The 17,740-nt window shown below is 35.4% G+C and overlaps 1 protein-coding gene across 2 annotated transcripts in view; it reads right to left on the minus strand.

Moving 5' to 3' along the window:
* Window positions 1-17,740, minus strand: part of FAM149B1 (family with sequence similarity 149 member B1) — an 87,945-nt gene that overhangs the window by 61,945 nt on the left and 8,260 nt on the right. The gene's annotated exons all lie outside the window — the stretch shown is intronic.

Raw genomic sequence — 17,740 nt, forward strand, 5'->3', positions numbered from 1 at the left:
TCCACACTTGCCCTCTTTCTCTCCCAAAAAAAAAAAAAAAACTTAAAAAAAAAAAAAAAAAAGAGGGGCTCCTGGGTGGCTCATTCAGTTAAATATCTGACTATTGATTTTGGTTCAGGGTCTTGATTTCACCATTTGTGAGTTCAAACCCCATGTCAGGCTCTGCACTGACAGTGTGGAGCCTGTTTGGGACTCTCTCTCTCTCTCTCTCTCTCTCTGCCTCTCCCTGCTCTCTCAAAAGTAAATAAACATTAAAAAAACAAAATCATAAGATACTGTAAATACATTTACAGTACTGTACTGTTTTGAAAAAAATTCACATATAAGTGGACTCACCCAGTTCAAACTTGTGTTGTTGGAGGGCCAACTGTGTATGTATTATTTTGTAGTCTGTATTTTTCTTTTTCTTTCTTTTTCTTCCTTCCTTCCTTCCTTCTTCTTTCTTTCCTTCCTTTCTTCCTTCCTTTCTTTTTACTTTTTAAAAATTTTTATTATTTATTTTTGTGAAGAGAGACAGAGCACAAGCAGGGAAGGGTCAGAGAGAGAGAGGGAGACATAGGATCTGAAGCAGGCTCCAGGCTCTGAGCTGTGAGCCCAGGGCCAGATGCGGGACTCTGACTCACGATCCATGAAACCATGACCTGAGCCGAAGTTGGACCATCAACCTATTGAGCCACCCAGGTGCCCCTGTAGTCTGTATTTTTCAACTGACAGTTTAGGTTATGTCCCTGCCCTCTGTAATCCTTTAGTAGCAGCCATAGGGATGGCTATAAAATGTAAATCTGATCATGTTATTTGCTTCTCTGTTTACTCTCTATATTTATGCACCCTTTTTTATTCTGGTGGAAGAAAAGTTAAACCTTTTTTTTATTTTTTTTTCTGTTTTCAATGATATTTTATTTTTTTTTACTTTTTTATTTTTTTTTTTTACAAATAGTTTATTGTCAAATTAGTTTCCACATAACACTCAGTGCTCATCCCCAAAGTGCCCTCCTCCATGCCCATCCCTAAACCTTTTTTTTAAAGTATAAGATAAGAAATCTGTATTTTCACTCCAATAATGAAAATCAGCTTCTACCCAATTAAAAAGGTTTGCTAGATAGATATGAAGACTAACTTTAAAGACTGTTGACCTTAAAAAAATACACACAAGAAAAGTCAGCTGTTTTACAAGCAAAATAAGCTTTTTCAGGAATAGCAGAGAATTGCAAATGAAGACAAGCAAAGTTATGGCAAATCATAGGCAAGGCCAGGACAGAGGAGAGGCTTGTTTTTATAGGCAAAAGGAGGAAGCTAGAAGGGGCTGGTACAGCTTCTCATTGGATGAGTGTGGTCCTTTCTCACTAGTTGGACTGTTGATGGGCAGAAAGAAATTCCTCCTGCTGGAGTATATAAAGTAAGTTTCTTCCTGCTGGGGAATGCAAGCTGTGGCTTCTTATGGAGGGATGGTAGTGTGTGAAAGATTACTCTTTAGGGCTTCTCAACTCTGGGTTCGATGATATCTCTTATTTTCACAAGACTCAACACAAATAATATTTCTAAAAATTTTTTACTGTTTTCAAGCCCCCAAGAGGTGAGGTGGCACTATCCTAGTTTCAGTGACAGTTGTTGTTTTTTTCCTGAAGCATCAAAGTTCTTTATTAGAGATGAGAATGGGACAGATAATGTTGAGAAAAAAGTGACTAGCACAATCTCCCAGAAACCTGGCTGTCTTTTTTTCTTCTTTTGCATTGCAAGCATTTTTCTTCTTTTAAAAATTTTAATTCCAGTATAGTTAACATACAGTGCTAGGCGCTCAGCATAGGATTCAGTGTCTTAAAGGACCCTGCATCCCAAATCCCGTGGATCCTGTTCTAGAGTAGTGCCACTCCACCCTGATGACAAAAAAGACTCTGGCTGGGACCTCAGGGTCTTTTATCTTTGGGGAAGCAATAAACCCTCTTCCCAAAGTACTCTAGGAAGGGGACTGTTCTCTCCCAGTGCACCCCTGAGACTGTCACAGCACTCGGGCCATCCTCCCAGGAGCACGCACCATGGCCTTGCTCTATAGAAAGTCATGCACATTTGAAACTTCCAAGCTTCAGCTCCTAAGGCTGTTTGCAAAATAGAAACTGGCACTCTTTCCATTTCTTGTTCTCCAGTCCATGGTCTGGAGAGGGTTTTCTCTCATGTTAACTTAATACTGTCTCTTTGAAGAGCTCTCTCTTTTTGTCTCTTCACAGAAAGTGTTCCCTCCCCACCATGCTTTGCCATTTTATCTCTCCCTATTCATATATGTGTACCTCAATTCTGCCAGCCTGTCTCCCTCCAACTGTAGAGACCTTTCTGCGACTCCACAGATTGATTTTCTGGGTGTTCCAAGTGATCTGACCTCAATACAGCTGTGTTTGAGGGATGGGGGGAAATCCCGGTCCCTCTACATCTCTTCCATCTTAACTCCACCTCATACTCTTTTATTTTTCTAACAAAATTAGAAAGTTAGTTTGTTTGTTTTAGCATTTCTGACCTCCACTGAAACAAAACAAGAACTTTGATCATTTTGCCATGTATACATAACTNATTTTTAAAAATACGGGAAAAATGGAGAACAAAGATATGAGACATGTGTGAGGATAGAATCCATGGAATGTGATGACTGATTTCATGAGAGAGACGGTTAATGAAGATGAATCCATACCTCTATTCTGGGTGATAGAAGGATGATGCTAGTAATAATAGTAAACATTCATCAAATAAGATATCCTTAACTGAAAAGATATCAATAGTCTTTATACTAAGTATCCAATCTGTACAGTATCTTTTTTTGTTTGACTTCTTATTTTGATCTAATTTCACACTATCAGATTATCTTTAAAGTAGAAAAAGTAAACAGTACTTCTCAGAAAACATTCTTACCAGTGCTTTTTCAAGCTTTAGCACCATGTGGATCATGAAATCAATATAAAATGTTATTAAATAATACCCAAAAAGATGAAATAGAATAAAGTAGAATATAATGTAAAANGATTGAGGCATTTTTAATCACTTTGACAATGAATCCAATTATGTAAAACACATTTTTAAAAAAAGGACTTTGATATGATTTAACTTCCCTCTAAGTATTTTTCATGTTTTTATTTTGAATTTTAGTATTAGTGTTATTTTTAATATATAAAATATTGTCATTTGTTTAAGTAACTACTTAGATTTTACCAGTGTGCTTGGCCAATTACTTCGCTTTCTGTTGCTTCATGTATCCCATTCCTTTCTTCTGGCATTTTCTTCTTGGTATAATCTATCCTTTAATAGTTCCCTCAGTTGTGTATATATGGTTGGGAAACTCGTGTTCTATAGATGTTTAAAATGTCTTTATTTTGCCTTCACTATTTAAAAATTTTTTAATGTTTATTTTTGAGAGAGAGACGGAGTACAAGCAGGGGAAAGGAGTGAGAGGGGGAGACAGAGAACCTGAAGCAGGCTCTGAGTTATCAGCACAGAGCCCAATGCAGGGCTCAAACTCACAAACTGTGAGATCATGACCTGAGCTGAAATCAGATGTTGAACCAACTGAGCCACCCAGGTGCCCCAACATTTCTCTTTTTATCTTTGATTATTGGCAGTTGCTCTGAAGTGTTTTTTTGTTTTCGTTTTTGTCCCTCAGTTGATACACTTTTCAACATGAAGACTGTTATCTTTCTTCAATTCTTAAAAAAAAAATCAGTATTACTTTGAAATATTATTGAAAGAAATTGGTAATATTCAATTATTACTTTGAATATTACTTCTTTCCATTCTCTTTCTAAAACTTCCATATACTGCAGCATCTTAATCCAGCTTTCATGTTCCTAACTACTCTTCAAATTCTCAAAGCTTAATTTTGGTTCTCTAATTTGAGGTGATTTTCTTAGTTCTATCATTCTGTTCACTACAGTTGTGTTTCACTCTGTGTCCAGTTTAGTGTATCTGTATCTATTGACAGATTTCAAGTGCTGTTCTTTTCCAAGATTTTAAACTGGATCTTCATATCTGTCTGTTCTTAAAATCTGTACCTGCTTTGTTTTAATACCCAATAATTTTAATGAGTGCTGTCTATATTAATAATAATATATTATATTATATATAAGTATATATATAATATATAATATTAATGAGTTTTAATTCTTTGAGTATTTAGTAAGCTTAATAAATTATTGAGGAATAATTTATATACAATAACATTTCAAGTATATACAGCACAATGAGATTTGAGGAATGTATTCATCATACTAACCACTCTTCCCTTCCAGATGTATAACATTTCTGTCACTCCACAACATACCCTCATTTCGCTTTGCAGTTGAAGTCTCCCATTCCCCATGCCAGGAAACCACTTATCTGATTTCTATCACTATATATTAGGTTTTTTTTAAATTAAAGTTTATTTATGTATTTTGAGAAACAGAGACAGCGTGAGTTGGGGAGGGGCAGAGATAGAGAGAGAATTCCAAGCAGGCCCTGCACTGGCAGCACAGAGCCCAACATAGGGCTTGAACTCACAAACTGTGAGATCATGACCTGAGCTGAAACCAAGAGTCAGATGCTTAACCAACTGAGCCACCCAAGTGCCACTAAAACTTTGTATAAATAGGATCATGCAGGATGTACATTTCTGTGTTTAGCTTCCTTCACTTGGTAGAATTTTTTTGAAGTACATCTATGTTGTGTTAGTGTTCATTACATTATATTGCTGAGAAGAATTTCATTCTAAGAATATGCTACAATTTATCCATTCTCCTTTTGAGGAACATTTGCATTATTATGAGTAAATCGGATATGAACATTTACATATGTCTTTTTCTGGACATATATTTTTATTTCAGATAAATATATTGCAGTAGAAATGCTGGATCTTAAAAGGAGTATAATGTTTAATATTAAACTATTTTGTAGAGTGTGTGTATGTATACATACATACAACATACACACACATACATATATATGCCACCAAAAATGTGTGAGCATTAAATTTTGCTACACATCCTGGCTAAAACTAGGTAGTTTTAGTTTTAGCAGTTTTAGTAAGTGTGAAGTGGTGTATCATGACAGTTTTAAATTGGAATTTCTCTGATGATTAATGGTATTTACATCTTTTTATATGCTACTTGGTCATACATCTTCTTTCATAGAGTGTTCAAGTCTTTTGCCCATTTTTAAAAACTGGTTTGTCTTCTTAATATAGAATTTTAAGTTTTGGATACAAGTCCTTTGTCAGATATATGTAGTAGTGCAAATATTTTCTCCTTATCTGTGGCTTGTCCTCTCATTCTCTTGTTGGTATATTTGGAAGCACAAAAGATTTTAATTTAATGGAATCAAATTTATCCATTTTTTTTTAGGTTTGTGCTTTTGGTATGTCATATCTACATATTGTTGTCTTGCAGGGTTTCTTACATTTTTCTCTAAAAGTTGACAGTTTTTGCTCTTACATTTAAATTTATAATTAATTTTGAGTAAGTTTTCTATATGATGCAAGTTGAGTCTAGCTTCATCTTTTTGCATATGGATATCCAATTGTCTCAGCAACATTTATAGGGGGAAAATACTCTTTTCCTATTAAATTGCTGTGGGACCTTTGTCTAAAATCAGTGGATTCTAAATGTAAGAGTTTATTTCTGGACTATCAGTTCTGTCCCTTATCATTATGTCTATCCTTATGTCAATACCACATTAATTTGGTTATAGTACCATTTTATTAAGTTTTGAAATACGACAGTACAAGTCCTCTTTCTTCTTCTGTTTCAAAATTGTTTAGACTAATCTGCCTCCTTTACAATTCCATGTCAATTTTACTATCAGCTTAATCAGTTTCTACAAAAACTCATAGGGATTTTGATAGAATGCATTGTATATACATCAATTACAATGAATTATACATCATATACATCAATTTGGAAAGAATGCGGTCTTAATATTCCATGTTTCAATCCATGCACATGAATTTTATGTATGTATGTGTGTATTATTTTCTTGGCAATGCTTTGAAATTTTCAGTGTACAAGTTTAATGTTTCTTTTCTTAAGTTTATCCTTTCTGCTCTATTGTGAATTGAACTGATTTTTTACCTTCATTTTCAGATTGTCTATGTATTAATGTGTAGAAATATAGTAGATTTTTATATTTAGATACAATTCATATACCATTAAATTCAGCCTTTTAAAGTGTGTAAGTTAGTAGTTTGGGGTATACTTCCAGTGGTCTGTAGTATATTCACATTTGTGCAGCCTTATACTAGAATATTTCAATACCCCCAAAACAAATCCCGTCTCCATTAGCAATCAGTCTCCATTTCTCTCTCCACCCAGTCCATGGCCACAATGAACCTACTTTCTCTGTCTCTGGATTTGCTCTTCTGGACTTTTTATATAAGTGGAATCATATAATATGTAGTCTTTTGTGTCTGGCTTCTTTCACTGAACGTGTTTTTAAGCTTCATCCACAGTGTAGTATGTATTAGTACTTCCTTCCTTTCTATGGCTGGATAATACTCTACTATGTAAATATACCACATTTATAATTGAGTTTTGTAAATTGATCTCATATACTGTGACATCCCTGAACTTATTTCTTTGTTCTAGAGACTTGGGTGGGGGGATACTCCTATATTCTAGGATTTTCTACATAATGCCATCTGCGAATGGAGATAGTTTTATTTAGTCCTTTCCAATGTGGATGCCTTTCGTTTCCTTATATTGTCTTACTGCACTGACTAGAACCTCCAGAACAATGCTGAATAAATGTGGCAAGTGGAACTGGGTATTTACCCAAAGAATATGAAAACACTAATTCAGGAAGATAATATGCACCCTTATGTTTACTGAAGCATTAATTACAATAGCCAAGAAATGGAAGCAACCCATGTGTCCATTGATAGATCAATAGATAAAGATGTGATATATAATATATATCTTTATCTTTCTATCTATATTTCCAACACACACAATGAAATATTACTCAGCCATAAAAAAGAATGAAATCTTGCCATTTTCAAGAATACGGATGGATCTAGAAAGTATAATGCTAAGTGAAATAAGTCAGAGAAAGACAAATACCATATGATTTCACTCATGTGGAAATTAAACAAAGAAAAAAAGAGACAAACCAATAAATAGACTCTTAAATATAGAGTACAAACTGATGGGTACCAGAGGGGAGGTGGGCACGAAGGTGGGTGAAATAGGTGAGAGAGATTAAGAGTACACTTATGATGGGGCTCCTGGGTGGTTCAGTCAGCTCAGCATCCAACTGATCTCCAGGTTATGAGATCATAGTCTGTGAGTTTGAGCCCCATGTCAGGCTCTGTGCTGACAGCTCCAAGCCTGAAGCCTGCTTCAGATTCTGTGTCTCCCTTGCTCTCTGCCCCTCCCCCACTCACAGTCTGTCTCTTTCTCTCTCAAAAATAAACATCAAAAAAAATTTTAAAACAGAGTACACTTATGATGAGCACTGAATAATGTACAGAATTGTTGAATCACTATATTTTACACCTGAAACTAATATAACGCTGTATTTTAACTATACTGGAATTAAAATAAAAATTAAATTAAGTTTAAAAGTGGTGTATGGATATCCTTACCTCGTTCCTAATCTTAAGAGGAAAATATTCAGTCTTCTCCCATAATATACAATGTCAGCTGTTAAGTTTTTTTCTTAGATATCCTTTGTCAAGTTGATGAAGTTCCTTTTAATTTCTCATTTTTTGGGAGTTTCTCTCATGAATGGATGTTGGATGTTGTCAAATGATATTTCTGTGCCTACTGAGATAATGTCATTTCTGTCCTTTATTCCATTACTATGATATATTAAATTAATTTTCTAATGTTTAGCAAGCTGTGCATTCATGGAATAAATCCCACTTAGGGGAAATAATCCCTTTATGGTGCTAGAGTTGGTTTGCTAATAAGTTAAAGTTCTTGTGTCTAATTTTAAGAAGGATATGATATAGAGCAGTTGGACCCTTAACCGACTGAGCCACCCAGGCGCCCCAATTTGTTGTNAAGATCATGACCTGAGCCGAAATCAAGAGTCAGATGCTCAACCGATTAAGCCACGCAGGTGCCCTAAACTCTGTTAGTTCTAATAGTCAGAGTTTTTGTTTGTTTGTTTTGCAGATTCTATAGAATTTTTTGTATAAAGAATTCTTTTCTTGTGATAAGTTTGTCTGGCTTTGTTTTGCAGATTCTATAGAATTTTTTGTATACAGAATTCTTTTCTTGTGATAAGTTTGTCTGGCTTTGGTAGCAGGGTAATATTGGCTTCATGGAATGAGTTAGGAAGTATTCCTCTATTTTCTGAAAGAGTTTATGATAGCTATTATTTATTCTTTTAAATATTTGGTAGAATTTACCAATGAAGCAACTTTTGCCTGTTTTTTTCTTTGTAGGAAGATATTTTACTTCTAATTTAATTTCTGTAATTATTATAGATCTATATTGATTTTTAAAAATCCATTTGGCAACTTTGTCTTTCTAGAAATTTGTCAGTTATATCTAAATTGTCTAACTTCTTGGCATGAAGTTACTTATTTCCCTTAACCTTTTAGTTTCTGAAGGATCAATAATTAAATCCCCCTCATTCATTTCTAATCTTGTTAATTTGTGTCTTTTTTCTTGGGCAGACTAAAGATTTGTTAATTTTGTTCAATATTTTCAAAGAACTAACCTTTAAGTTTATTTTTCTCTATTGTTGTTTCCTATTTCATTAATTTCTATTCTCATCTGTATTATTCTTTCCTTCTGCTTGCTTTTGATTTAGTTTACTCTTTTTGGGCTCTAAAGATAGAAGCTTATGTTATTGATTTGAGACCATCTTTTTTTCTATAGACTTTTTCTATTTTTAAAATTATATTATACATTATATAGTTTCAGGTGTAATGATTATTTCTATTTATTGTGAAATGATATATTGTGAAATGTATATATGTGAAATGATATATTGTGAAATGATTGCAGTAAGTCTAGTTAATATATGTTACCATACATAGTTACAGATTTTTTTATTGAACTTTTAAGATCTCCTCTCTTAGCAACTTCCAATATGCAACACAGTATTATTAACTACAGTCATCATGCTGTACATTACATGTACGTAACTGGAAATTTTAAATTTTTGACTCCCTTTACCCGTTTTGCCTACCCACCAACTCCCACCTCTGGCAACCACCAATCTGTTGTTCTCTGTGTCTGAGCTTGATTTTTCCCCCGACAGGATTTAAAGCTATTAATTTTCCTCTAAACACCACTTCAGCTACGTTCTACAAATTTTGATATTTTGTTTTTCCCTTTTCATCCAATTCAAAATATTTTCTCATTTCCCTTGTAGATTTCTTTTTCGACCCATCAGTTAATTAAAAAGAAAACTGTTTAATTTCCAAATCTTTGGGGATAGCCCAAATGTCTAGGTTGTTGATTTCTAACTTAATTCCAACGTAGTTGGAGAGCATACCTTGTATAGTTTCAGTCCTTGTAGAGGTATGAGACTTGTTTTAGATTCAAAAGAGTATATATTCTGCTGTCTTTGGGTGGAATGTTAGGTCAAGTTGGTTAATAATGTCATTCAACTCTTCAATATGTTTGCTGATTTTGTCTAGTTGTTCTTTTAAAAAATTTTTTTTTCGTTTATTTTTGAGAGAGAGAGACAGAGCATGAGTTGGGGAGGGACAGAAAGAGAGGAACACACAGAATCTGAAGTAGGCTCCAGGCTCTGAGCTGTCAGCACAGAGCCCGACATGGGGCTTGACCCATGAACCGCAAGATCATGACCTGAGCCAAAGTCGGACACTTAACCACTGAGCCACCAAGGTGCCCCTCTGTCTAGTTGTTCTATTAAGTACTGGGAGTGGAGTATTGAAGTCTCTGGGTATAATTGTTGTGTTGTCTGTTTCTCCTTCGCTTCTGTCAAATTTTACTTCGTGTACTTTAAGGCTTGATTGTTAGATGTTTATACATTTTTAATTGCTTTGTTTTCCTGATGAATTGGCCGCCTTTTTTTTAATGTCTGTTTTTATTTTTGAGAGAGACAGAGCATGAGAGGAGAGGGGCAGAGAGAGAGGTAGACAAAGAATCCGAAGCAGGTTCCAGGCTCTGAGCTGTCAGCACACAGCCTAACATGGGGCTCAAACTCACAAACTGTGAGATCACGACCTGAGCTGAGGTTGGACACTCAACCAACTGAGCCACCCATGTGCCCCTGGCCTTTTTAAGAAAAAAAAAAAAATGTTTATTTATTTTGAGACAGTGAGCACAAGCAGGGGAAGGGCAGAGAGAGGGAGGAGAGAAAATCCCAAGCAGGCTCAATGCTGTCTGCGCAGAGCCCTACATGGGGCTTGATCTTATGAACTATGAAATCATGACCTGAGCTGAAATCAAGTCAGATGCTTAATTCACTGGGCCACTCTGGTGCCTTGAATTGGTCTTCTTATCATTATGAAATGTCTCTTTTTGTTTCTAGTAGTATTGTCTGTTTATTTTGTCTGCCTTGGGTTTTGCTTCCTGTGCCATTTCATTATTTCCTCTGCATTTGCATGCTGCATGGATATGTGGAGAGTTTATTAGGGTCTATGTTTATCTTATTTCCTAGGTCCCCTTGATAAATTTCTGGATAGTCTGCCAATTCATTTTTTTCTTGCCTTAGCCAGTACTAAATCCACAGATTATCTGAGCCACTATTTGCCTTGTTTGTATGCCACTGAGTTTTCTACTGTTATTGATGATGCCATTGAGTATAGAGTTTGTCCAAGTTCCACTCCAAACTACTGAGCCCTCTTGTGGTGAAGCTGCTAGTTGTCACAGCTTTGCCTCTTTGTAATAGAACAGATTCTCACTATTCTTAACTCACGGTTCTAATGATTTTCATGAATAACTGCTTCTCTCTTAAGTACCTTTGGTCAATTTCAGGGCTCCGAAATAGTTGCTTATGATTTTTTATTGTTGCCTTTGGGGAAGATTTGTCAAGCTACTCATTCTGCCATGCTAGAAGTCCCAACTGATACTTTTCTTTTATGATATGTTATTTTCAGGTTTGGCATCAATATATTATGCTGGCTTCATAAAGTGCATTAAAAAAAAATGCTCCTATTTTTTGGAAAAAGCTTGTGTGACTGTTATTTCTCTCACAAAAAAATGTATGAAACCAAGTAGGCCTAAAGCTTTCTTTAAGAGAGTTGTTTCAGTTCCTTTAAGAATTTTACAACTATTCATTTTTGAAGAATTTGTCCATTTTATCTAAGTTGCAGAATTTATTGGCATAAAACTGTTCCTATTCTTTTACCATCTGTAGTATTTGAGGTGATGTTTACTCTTTCATTCATGATACTTGTAATCTGTGTTTCCTTGCTTTTTCTTGACTAGTATCACCAGAGGGCTTATTAATTATTAATCTTTTCGAATGATCATCTCTTGAATTTGTTCATTTTCTTTTATTTACCTGTTTTCTATTTCACCGATTTTTGCTCTTCATTATTTCTTTCATTCTTGTTTGGGTTCATTCTTCTTTCCTGCCATCTTAAGCTAGAAACTTAAATTATTCATTTCAAAGCTGTATTCTTTTCTAAAATAGGTGTTTAAAAAAATTTTTAATGCTTTTATTATTTTATCTTTGAGAGAGAGCACACGAGCATGCACTTATGTGGGGGGGAGGGGAAGAAAGAGGGAGACACAGAATCAGAAGCAGGCTCCAGGCTCTGAGCTGTCAGCACAAAGTCTCATGGGATTCAAACTCACAAACAGTGAGATCATGACCTGAGCTGAAGTCAGATGTTCAACCGACTGAGCCACCCAGATGCTGCTAAAAATTTTTTTCAATGCTTATTTATTTTTGAGAGAGAAAGACAGAGCATGAGCAGGGGAGAGGCAGAGAAAGAGGGAGAAGAATCTGAAGCAGGCTCCAGGCTCTGAACTGCTAGCACAGAGCCCAATGCAGGGCTCAAACTCACAAACTGTGAGATCATGACCTGAGCCAAAGCTGGATGCTCAACCAGGTACTCCAGAACTGATGTTCTTATAAGAAGAAGAGATGCCAGAGATTTCTCCACCTGTGTGCATGTCCAGAAGAAAGACCATATGAGGACACGGTATTCTAGAAAGAGAATCTGAGTTGGTTTCTCATCAGAAACCAACTCAGATGGCACCTTGCTTTTGGACTTCCAACCTTCAGAACTGTGAGAAAATAAATGTCTGTTGTTTAAGCCATATAGTTTGTGGTATCTTGTTATGGCAGCCTGAGCTAACACACTGCCTCTTTTATCTCTTGGAAATAGTCCTCTTTCCTAGGGCAAACTCAGTGTTTTCAAGTTTATTTTGTCTCATATTATTATAGCCATGTCAGCCTACTGTCTTCATGGTTTATCTTTCTCTGTCCTTTAAATTTCAACCTACTGTGCCTTTATATTTACAGTGCATTTCTTCCATATAGTATACAGTTGAGTTTTGCTTTTTTATCCATTCTGACAATCTCTGCGTTTTAATTGGAGTGTTTGATCCATTTACATTTGTTTTAATAGTTGACATAGTTGGGTTGAAATCTACCATCTTGCTATTTCTTTTCCATTTGTCCCTTCTGTTTTTTGGTCCTCTCTTGTTCCCATTTTGTTTTCTTTTTCCTGACTTATTTGATTCACAAATCAAATATTTCTTAAGTTTCCATTTTATTTCCCCAATTGGCATCATAGCTTATTCTTCTCATAATTTTTTAATGCCTGCTCTAGAGCTAATAATATACATTCATAACATAGTGAAGTCTAGTCAGAGTCAATATTTTACCACTTCAAACCTTCTTCATACTTCTCATTTTTCTCTTGATACCTGACACTTCACAAATATAATAGCCTTAGAATAATTCCATTTACAACCACCCATACTTTGAACTGTATTTGTCTCATCTTTCACTTCTACTGGAAGAAATCACCAAAAAATATAGACTTTTATCTTTACCCACTTATTTATAATTTCTGGTGCTCTTTATATCCTCCTAACCTGCATATTCCAGCTGCTTCATCTTCCATGAACTCTGATCTCTGTTCCTCAGCACAATAGGACCACCATGCCTTGTTTGGACTCTGGCTCACAAATCCATAGTCAGAAAATTATCCCCAGTGAGGAACCAAGTAAACAAGGGCTCACGTCATGAGCTTACTTTCTCAGGGACTGTAGATATATGCTGCTTGTTATTCAATGCCTCAGAGATCCTCATCATGGAGTTTCAAATCCAGAACTGAATAAGGAAAGCATCAACCTGGGAGGATAACCTGGTATATTAAATTGGAACCCAAGCAGAGCAATGAGGGTGTCTGTGTAGGAAGATGGTCTGTTGTGTGAAAGGAGACCAAGAGGGGTGAAGAGAACATCTAAGCAGTTTTCCTGACCCTGAGCAGTACAAAAGGGTATCTATTTACTTTGGCCGTATAACAAATTACTCCCAAACTGGATGACTTAAAACAGCAACAATCATGTATTATCTCTCCGTGTTTATATAGGGTAGGAATTTTTAATCACAGCAGGAATGGCTTATCTCTTCTCCACAACATCTGAGATAAAGTTCTTGAAAACATCTTAAAAAACTTGAAGGCTTGGACCTGAATTCATCTAATGCCCATTCACTCAAATATCTGACAGTTGATGCTGGCTTTCATCTGGGGACTTCATTTCATTTCCACATGGGTTTTTCCATGTGGTCCAAAGTTCATCACAACACAATGGTTGCATTCCAAGGTCAAGTATCCAGAGAAACAGAAACAGTGGCAGGTAGAATCTGTGTTACCTTCTAACCTAGAAAATCATGCAGCATCACATTTACTGCATGCTAATGATTGAGGCAAATGATCTATTCAGGTTCAAGAGGAAAGAACATATACATACCCCAACTCCCAATGGAGGAGTGTCAGTATTTTATAAGAGCATCATGTGAAATGGGACATATACTGGCATTTGTTTTGAAAATACAGTGGCACAGTGGGTGTTTTCAGGTGGGTGAGCAGGTTGTTGCTGGGTGTTGGAACACAAGTAAAATGAAGAGGATGTCCGCGTGGGGGGTAGCTAGCTTGTAATGTTAGTACCAGAATGGACAGAAGAAGGCTACTGTGTTGGGAGTAGGCAGCCTCACACAGGGTGACAGTCCAAGCAGGGTGAAGAAGGTGCCTGTATGAAAGTCAGGACTACACTGGGTGTCTGACTCTGAGCAGGGTGAAAAGAGCATCCAATGGGTGAAGGGTGCAGGAGGTAGTGACCCAGTACAGGTTGTTGAAACATCTGTGAAGTGAGAAGGTTATTTTGTAGAGGTTAGGAGGCAGTGGAATTAGTAGGAAACTGGTTACATTCAGGGGGATTTATGAAGTAAATGTATTAAGAATAATGGAACCCAGGTTTCTTATTGTCAAATAAAGAAGCCACAAATATGAAAAAAGAAAAAAAAACTAGAATGAACTTTATCATGTAAGAATGGAATAGGAGGAAAACTTATATTCCCTAGTTCTGTCCATTGAAAGGGTCTGGATATCAGGGACAAGTGAAAAACAATGGGCACACTTAACACCCAAATCTTTGTTTCTAAATGTTGCACTAAAAGGAACCAGGGGTCCTTAGGGAAGTGGCTAATTCCAGCACTGGGCCAAAGAAAGTACAAAATAAGCCTGGAGTATCTTACGCCAGAAAGTAAGGAAGTGCTCTAACAAGGATGGAAGCATGGCAAAATGGAATAGAAGCCAGTATGAAGGGAGTTCTACTGGCTAAAGCTGGGATAATATGAACTTCAAAATAAATGATAATGATGTATTATAACTCACTGAATAAAATAGGAATCCATGAGTCTACACTGAAGTAAATAAACTCATAAACTGAAAGTTTGATGAGGAACAGGACAGTAGCTACATAATTTCAAAGTTACCTTTCCACAAAATATTATATTATTATTATTTAATATTTATTTATTTTTGAGAGAGAGCGTGTGTAAGCAGGGGAAGGGCAGACAGAGTGGGAGACAGAGGATCAGAGGCAGGCTCTGCAGGGCTCACACTCACTAACTGCAAGATCATCACCTGAGCCAAAGTCAGATGCTTAACCGACTGAGCCACCCAGGCGCCCCTTCCACAAAATACTTTTAAACAAAGGGAAAAAAGGTGTAAGACAACACCTTAATTAAGTGATCAAAGTGAACATCATCAATAATGGGACAAATGGAACCATGTGCCACCAAATAGGAGGCAATGAGGAAAACAAGCTCATATCTGTGATATCACAAATTGTGGAACTATGCCAGATGGAGACAAAGAGACATAACAATGTTAAATTTTGTTATAAAGGATATTACTGGGATAACCAGTGAAATTTTAATGGAGTCTAGAAATTAGATGGTAGCAATATATCAGTGTTAGTTTCCAGAATTTGATGGTTATGCTCTGGTCACGTAGTTGTGTCCTTGTTTGAAGGAAAAATACACAAAAATATTTGGTACAGGGCTATCATGTCAGTAACTTACTCTCAAATTGTTCATGAAAAATAGTTCTTTTTGCTGTACTTGTAACTTTCCTGTAAATGTGAGGTTGTTTCAAGTTTTTAAGAAAAGACTAGCATTTACAACTTTGATCTTAAAACTTAGAGGTCATTAATTAATACACAACCTTAAAAACAGAATAAGGGACTTCATAGGAATTCCCTACTCTGACATACATGTGATACCTGCAATGAAATGTTTGTGTAATATAAGGAAAATATCAACATTATTTATATACTAACTAGAAACATTGAAAAAGCATAATCATAACAATAAATGTCAATAATAAATGTATTCTTCAAAAAATTAAAAGTTTTCATATGACCCAGCAATTCTACTCCTAGTGTATACCTAAGAATATTCAAAAACATACATCTACAGAAAAACCTACACAAAAATATTCATAGTAGCATTATTCCAAATAGCTCAAAAAAACCCAAAATAACCTAAATGTCCATCAACTGATAAACAGATGAAGATTTGGTATTTTTGGAATTATATTCATCAATAAAAAAGAAGTACTGGCACATGCTAAAACATGGAGAAATCCTGAAAATAGGTGAAATAAGCCAGAAACAAAGGTCACATATTGTATGATTCATTTATATGAAATGTCAGAATAGGCAAATCCATACAGACAGAAACCAGATTGGTAGTTCTCAGGAGGCTGGGGGACTGGAGGGTTGGAGAGGGACAGCTAATGCATATGGGACTTCTTTTGGGTGTGATAAAAATGTCTTGAAATCAGACATAGTGATGGGTTGCACAACTTTGTGAATATACTAAAAACTACTTAACTCTTCACTTTAAAAAAGTGAATTCTGTTATGTGAATATCACAGTAAAAAATAATAATAATAAATCCAGTGAAAGTTCAACCTAGTATTAAATAAGTGAGAAATCTGTTAAAACATATAAATAAAATGTTAGAAGTTTTAAAAACATGATAAAGAATATAAATTTTTGCCAGAAGCCAATATTATTCTACAACTTGGTTTCCTTAAAAAATAGGCACTGTACATCTACATACCATCAATAAATATATTAAAAGTGTAATTTTTAGGGGCGCCTGGGTGGCTCAGTCAGTTTAAGCATCCAACTTCGGCTCAGGTCATGATCTCACAGTTTGTGGGTTTGAGCCTGGCATCGGGCTCTGTGCTGACAGCTCAGAGCCTGGAGCCTGCTTCAGATTCTGTGTCTCTCTCTCTTTCTGCCTCTCCCCCATTTGTGCGCGCTCTCTCTCTATCTCTTACTCAAAGATAAATAAATGTTAAAAACATTTTTTTAATTTTTAATGTAATTTTTATATTATATCATATAAGGTACCTAGGAATAAATAGTCAACAAATGGACCTTTATGGATAAAATTATAATATGTTAAAATATATCTTAAAAATTAATAGTAAAAGATTTAGGGGGCACCTGGCTGGCTCAGTTGGAAGAGTATAAGACTCTTAATTTTGGGGTCAAGCCCTGTGTTGCATGTAGAGATTACTTAAATAAATAAGCTTTAAAAAATGAAAAGATTTATATATCAAATTCATGAATAGAAGAACTCAATATCATTAAGATGGCAATCCTCCCCAAACTGACCTTTGCAATTTAACAAACAGATTCTAACATACATGTAAAGGATTAGCTAAGAGAATTATGAACAATTACTATGCAGTAAGAATTCCCTACTGGGTATTATGAATTATAAATAAATAGGTCAGTCTCATCTCAACACCCATTAAATATTGACTGAATAACATTTTGGGTAGATATCTTTTTTCTAACATATGTATAAGCAAAAACATATGTAAATTCATATTAGAACTACACTATACACACTATTTTTAATCTGGTTTTTTTATTTAACAATATATCACATCATTTTCCCAGTCTATAATAGCTTAATAATCAACTTCCAAAAACAATTTAAACAAGGTAACATTAGTGATGGGGAAACACATTAGTGGACTGCACACAGCAAAAAGAGTAGATCCAGGGCCCAGATCCATACTAACCTGCAACTGTTTAAGTCAAACACTAAGTATCTAAAAGGATTATTATAAAGCTATAGTTTGAATAAAACTAGTTGTGTGAGTTTATGACAGAAGAGACCCTTTCATATTTTAAAACTCAATCTATAACAGAGGTAGCTTAGCAGATCAACAATTCTACAGGAAATGATACCACTTTCTACGGAAGAGGTGAAAAAGTGTGTGCATTTTTTTAGTGTTTATTTTTGAGAGAGAAAG

Source organism: Crocuta crocuta, unplaced genomic scaffold (assembly GCF_008692635.1).
Source record: "Crocuta crocuta isolate KB4526 unplaced genomic scaffold, BGI_CrCroc_1.0 scaffold167, whole genome shotgun sequence".
Lineage (NCBI taxonomy): Eukaryota > Metazoa > Chordata > Mammalia > Carnivora > Hyaenidae > Crocuta > Crocuta crocuta.